Source organism: Carassius carassius, chromosome 6 (genome assembly GCF_963082965.1).
Source record: "Carassius carassius chromosome 6, fCarCar2.1, whole genome shotgun sequence".
Classification (NCBI taxonomy): Eukaryota; Metazoa; Chordata; class Actinopteri; order Cypriniformes; family Cyprinidae; genus Carassius; species Carassius carassius.
Genome location: NC_081760.1, coordinates 28,014,474 through 28,021,221, shown reverse-complemented (window position 1 = coordinate 28,021,221; position 6,748 = coordinate 28,014,474).

Genomic DNA, 6,748 nt, shown 5'->3' with positions numbered 1-6,748 from the left:
ACAAAAATATTTCAAGAGATTTTGTTTTAAATCTGATGGTTACGACTTACAACTTAGGAAATTTTAATCTAAAAAAAATTGAATATTCCATTTTGAGCTTGATTAGTTTGATTAATTTTGAGTATAAATACTGGATACCTCTTGGGATAGTTTAGAACATGCAACCACAATTATGGAAAGACTACTGACTTGAAGACCAGAAGACGATCATTGACACCCTCCACAAGGAGGGTAAGCCACAGAAGGTCATTGCTGAAAGGGCTGGCTGTTCACAGACTGTTGTATCAAAATATATTCATAGAAAGTTGACTGGAAGGAAAAAGTGTGGTAGGAAAAGGTGCACAAGCAACAGGGATGACCACAGCCTTGGGAAGATTGTCAGGAAAAGCCGATTCAAGAACTTGGGAGAGCTTCACAGGGAGTGGACTGGGGCTCCTATTTTTATATTTTATTATTTCTGTAGTATTTCTGACTACGTGTTAAATTAATTAAAGGGGTCATGAACTGAGAAATCTAAATTCCCTTGATGTCTTGACTTAAAAGAGGGCATTGTACTATAAAAACATCCTGTAAGTTTCAAAACTCAAAACTTTCTCATTTGTCTAAAAACAGCTTATATTGAAGCCAGTCTGCTAAAACAACAGGTTCTGGAATGCCACTTTATGACATAATGGTGTGGTTAAACCCCACCTCCGCAGAAGAAGATCAACGTCTGCTTCTGCATCACTGCCTTTTTAGCCTCGCCCACTGATTTCACTCATGGTGGGTAAACAACGAGAGAGGCAAACGCAGGTCTACACAGAAACCAAACGATAAAGATGGCTTTCTCATATCATAAAATAAGATTTCGGTCATATTGACCACCCCATTTCGTATTAGGTGTCAGCATAAAGTCCAAGTGCACTGGGACTAAAACAGCAAAATATAAATGCAAACATTTAACAGCTTTAGACACCTATAATGTGAATGAAAAAAGTCCTTCACTTTTTTTTCTAATGAGATACAGGGTTAACTGACAACTCTCTGTGGGGTTTTCAGTCTAAACACTGTCCTCTTTATGTTAGAGAGAGCCAGCAGGAACCACAGCAAGAGCAGACAGGATGGAAATCTAATCTCCTCAGTTGTATGTACACACTATGTATAGATGCATGGTAAATATACTCTGAAGCCTTTCATCAGAGTCAGATCAAACAGGACTAGGGGGACATGAGCCTGAGGAGACAAAAGAAGTAGATCCGCCTGAAGATGAAAAATCAGGAAATCCTTGAAGATACTTTCATGCCTCTTGCCTGTCTTTGAGGGTAGCGGGGTTAATTCCCCTGCTGCCACTTTTTGAAGGTTGTTGTGCTTCCAAATTATAGCATATATACAGTATTGTCTAGCTTGCATAATTATAATCTTTCTATTTTCTTATTTATTTTTAAATTTGGTTGGTTTTGCCCAGTGGAAAATGTTTCAGTAGGCTACCTATGTGCTGCATGTCCAATAAAAGATTAAGGGCCCTATTTTAACAATCTAAACGCAAAGTCTAAAGCGAACAGCGCTGGTGCACTCAGGGCGTGTCCAAATCCTCTTTTGCTTTTTTAATGACGGAAAAACGGTCTGTGCACCAGGGCGCATTTTTGGAATGGGTTGTCCCTATTCTCTTAATGAGTAATGGGTGTAACGTTCAGTAAACCAACCAGAGTGACATCTCCCATTCCCTTTAAGAGCGAGATGCACTCGCGGCAGGGCGGATCGCTATTTACATCAAGAGTCAAGAGAGTCAAGAGGCATTTATTTGTCATTTGCATAGTTAACACTGGGGAAAACTGGGCATTGAAATGCTTGTGACGAGGCTCAGACATACAGTGACAATAACAAGACATAAGACACAGACGTACATGGAGAGCACTGAGATTTTTGAGTGACTACGGTGCCCTTAGACAGAAAGACATGGACAGAGCATTATATACAAATAAGTGGAAGTAACAGGTACAATAAAGGTAATCAGTGTTTAGAGTTATGGTGTACATAAGAAGTCCTGAGGTAATATTGTGATTACTGGGGTAGAACGGTGTCTAAAATGTCATTGTAGAGTGACATAGAGCTACATGGAGGAAAATTAAAGTGGCAGTGCAGATGCAATAAATAAACTTAAGAGCAGCACACATTCAGATGTATTCCTGAGAAGAGCAATGTCCAAAAGTCATTGTAGAGTGTCACAGTGTAACATGAAGGAATATTAAAAAAAGTGGCAGTGCAAGTGTTACCGGCCTCAGACCACCTAGGGGATATCTGGGCTGACAGCAAAGGACACACAGGCAGTGAAGCACTGTGTATCTGTGAAAACACTGTGAACAAATAAAGAGACAGACAAAATGAGTGTCGTTCCTTTGGTGTGTGAGTTTACTTCTGAGATCTTAAAACTTTAGTAACTGTAAACACTTCTTTAGTTACATACAAAAATAACTTCATCTGCACATTAACTTATGGTGTACACATAAGATATATGAATAAATACACACCTGTATTCCATAGCCTGTTTCACATAAGGGCAATATATAATTTACATATTATGTGGAAAGAAGAGTGTGTACAAAATAAATCAATAAAGATTCACATAAATGTCACTCTCATTAATAGAAAGATGACAAATGTGTCACTTAAACACACAGAATGTATAAACTAAAATCCAACACCATTTCATACATACACCACTTCACCCGGATTGACTCGTGTCATTCATTAAGCGTGTGCGCAAAGCACTCGAAATGGCGATTGAATTGTAAATGAGACAGATATACTCAACTACTCAATTAAAACACAAAAATAACACGCACCCTTGCACTGCCAATGCACTCAAACATCACCACAATGCTGTATAACAATACTTTTGAATGCATTTACTAAACAATAAATCGTTTGCATTTAAGACCCTCGAGTTAATTCAATTTGTATAAAACACATTAGAGCATGACAAAGTTACTCAAAACACTTAACAATTACGTTCCTAAACCTTCCTATAGTCATGTGAACAATCAGAAGAATGTTTAAAGTGCATATTATTTTACCTGTAAATAAATAAAGAGACAGACAAAATGAGTGTCGTTCCTTTTGGTGCGTCAGTTTACTTCTGAGATCGCACCCGCGAAAAAGCTAGCGCCATCCGCTGGCGTGGCGGTGAACTGATTCTTAACTATTGGTGTTCACATAAAAAAAAATAGGGCGGTATCAGTTTTCAATTAATTATTGGATAAACATTTTAACACCCTTTACACAAGTACAATGAAGTAAACATAAGAGCAGCATGTATTCCGTTTTTAGATGGAGGACAGCTGATTGTTATGTAGTCTTATGGCTTGAAGATAGAAGCTGTTCTTTAGTCTGGTTGTCCGTGAACGCATGGATCGGAAACGTCTGCCAGATGGCAGTGTGGCAAACAGGTAATGGGCAGGGTGAGTGCGGTCCTTAATGATGCTGCAAGCCTTACTCAAGCAGCGAGTTTGATAGATTTCCTGTAAGGCTGGGAGTTTATGTCCAATGATGAGCTCTGCTGTTCTCACCACTCGCTGAAGAGCTTTGCGGTCCAAGGAAGAGCAGTTGCCGTACCATACAGTGATGCAGCTGGTCAGAATGCTCTCTATAGTGCAGTGGTAGAAGTTTGACATGATGTTAGAGGAGATGCCAAACCTCTTCAGTCTCCGCGGGAAGTAGAGACGCTGACGGGCTGTTCTCACTATGGAGTGTAGGCTCCAGGAAAGATCCTCAGGGATGTGAATGCCAAGGAACTTGTAGCTCTTAACTGTCTCTACTATCTCTCCGTTGATATGAAGGGGAACGTGACCCTCTCTCTGTGACTTCCTGTAGTCCACAATCATCTCCTTAGTCTTGCTGATGTTTAGAGAGAGATTGTTATCAGCACACCATGTAGTGAGTGCATTAACCTCATCTCAGGATGTCTCATCGCCATTACTGATGAGTCCTAGGATAGTAGTATTGTCAGCAAATTTGATGATGGTGTTGGAGCTATGCTTAGCAGAGCAGTCATATGTGAACAGGGAGTACAGGAGAGGACTGAGTACACATCCCTGTGGGGCACCAGTGCTGAGTATAAGTGAGGAGGATGTGTGATTGCAGGGCCGGCTCTAGGTTATTTGGTGCCCAAGGCGAGAGAGCCCTCCTCCAGCCCAGTGGACAGTGCACAGTAAAAGTGTACAGCATGTGTGCAGCTTTCATCATACGATACATACATTTAATTAATTTTTTTTTTTTTTTATTCCGGCAAAGCCGGCCCTGTGTGATTGTCAATTCTGACCACCTGGGGTCTTCCGGTCAGGAAGTCCAGGACCCAGTTACATAAGTGACTGTTAAGACCCAGATTTTTCAGTTTGGCTATGAGTTTGGGAGGGATGATGGTGTTAAATGCAGAGCATGGCATGGCGGAATTTGTTGGCGGAAAAACTGAACGCTTCTCAAGCGAAGAAACTGATCTGCTCGTGCCCGAAGTTAAAGCGCGTGAGCAGATCATCTACGGGACAAGCAGGAATCCACCAAAGCTCTGCGCAATGAGTCAGTTAATATATATGTGTGTTTATTGGCACGATTGTTCAATTAATTAGCCAATTTCATTCATCTAGTAGTAATAGGCTGAATTGCAAATAAGTAGCCTAATTCTAATACATGCAATGACTATCCATAATTACATTTTTATATTTATGTAGCCTACACAATAATATTCTTTAAATAAGCAAAGTCAACGCGCGCCATGGACCCGCCCGCTCTTTAAATAACAAAAAAAATTATAAAAATAAATATATTGCGCCATTGACTTTAGACTTCAGACCAGGTTTGAGTTGGTCTATGGCGCAGTCTATTTTCAGCTCCTTAAAACAGCAATGCGCCAGCAATGCGCCTGAATACACTTCTTTTTTAGACCAGCACGCCCATGGGCGTACAAATGAGCGCAAATGCATTTGCTAATTAAACGACGTGGTGCTGGACGGGGAAATGCCAAAGGTGCTGGACTGAAACTAGCAAACACACTTGCGCTGTACCTTGCGTCGCATTGTGCCAGGTTTTGGCCCTTAGACTTCAATTTGACTCTAACAGGGAACTGCTGTAGTAGACTGCTTTCAGTTTTTTTTGTTATATGAAGAGGGAATGAAGGATGGACAGAGGTGTTATTGAAACCTCACCATTGCTGTGCAGAATTCTGAATTCTGAATGAGATCGATTTGCTCACATTCACTGAAGCCGGCTTTGCATTAAGGAAGATTGGGAAGTGAGAGACAAACTTTGTGGTTGTTCGCAGACAAAGTCTTTGAACAATTGCTGTCAGTAGAGATTTTATTTGTATAGTCTCTGTTGTTAGAGGTTCGATGATGAGGAATAGATTTTTGCTACATCCAGCACATCTCACACTGAGAGGGAGAGATTAATAAAGAAAATGAAGAGTAAAAAGAGTGGGCTAGAAGATGAATCAAGAAGAGGGAAAAAATAAAAGGAGCAGGTTTGTGGAGCAGTCGCAGAAGACAGGGCTATGAGTGGGAAAATGGGGTTTACCACCTGCTGGTTTGGTTATTCTTGGCAGTGTATTTTCTCATGAGATGTTGGGGCACTTGTTCCTGCTGGGATTGCCTTATGGAGGGGTTACTGCTTGTGTTCTCTCATGAGGTCTAGTGTGTTATTAGTTTCCTCCACTCCAGCATGCTGAGGTGAATTACTAGTGTGACGACTTGGACAATGAGGACAAGAAGTGAACTCTCTTTCTCTCACTTTTATCAAGGTATTTTAAAAGGAGGGCTCAGATTTGACTAGAGTGACAAAACTACTTTTGTTTTATTTGGTCATGCTTCAGTAATATTTTTTTTTCTGTTCTTATTTCTGTCCTACACGCAACTCAAGCCAAAGCAAACTTCCAGTGGCTTTTTGGAATTAACTATTGTCAATGTTTTAAGTGTTTTAATTTTTTGTTAGTATGTATTTTTCTCTCATGCATAAGATTACAATTTTTTTTTATCAGTTTACATGCAAAATAGCAGCCAGTTTGTGACCTTGGCTGATGTGGCTTTTTTAATTGATTATCTTAGTTTCAGTATTTATGATGAGTGGGTTGACAATGAGGACTTGATTTGAATTGATTTGTAAAATCAAGCTGGATGCCAACATTAACCAGATCAAATGTGGTGTTTACCTTTTGTTTGAACCTTTTTTTATTCTCTATGACAAGGCTGATTAGATTTTGATGTTCATTTCACAAATACTAAAACTGTAAGTTACCCCTCTGTTTTCAACCATTAACCACTGATGTCTGTTTTGCTCATTTGCTCCTAAGCTTTTGTACTGCAGCAGATAAACCTCATATTCATTCATATTCAAATGTGAGCAAAACGCAGGCAGCTTAACGCTCTTCTGTGTCAGCCGTGCCACAAGGATGCACTGTTTTCGTTCAAATCAAAGCATAAATACATGTAGAAAACACATCCTTGTGGTGCGCTGACACATAAGAGCGTAAGCTGCTTGTGTTCAGCTCATATTCTCCAAAATGGCGCTACGGTGATGTGGAGAGACACAGAGGAGACTTATTATTGTATAAAGTCGATATTTACATTTTCTTCACATATGAAAAGTATTCTCGTCGCTTCATAGCATTTCAGTTGAACCACTGATGGCAGATGGACTATTCTGACAATGCTTTTCAAACTTTTCTGGACCTTGACAGTGTAATTTACTTGGCAGGCAATGGGACAGTCACAATCCTCTTGCT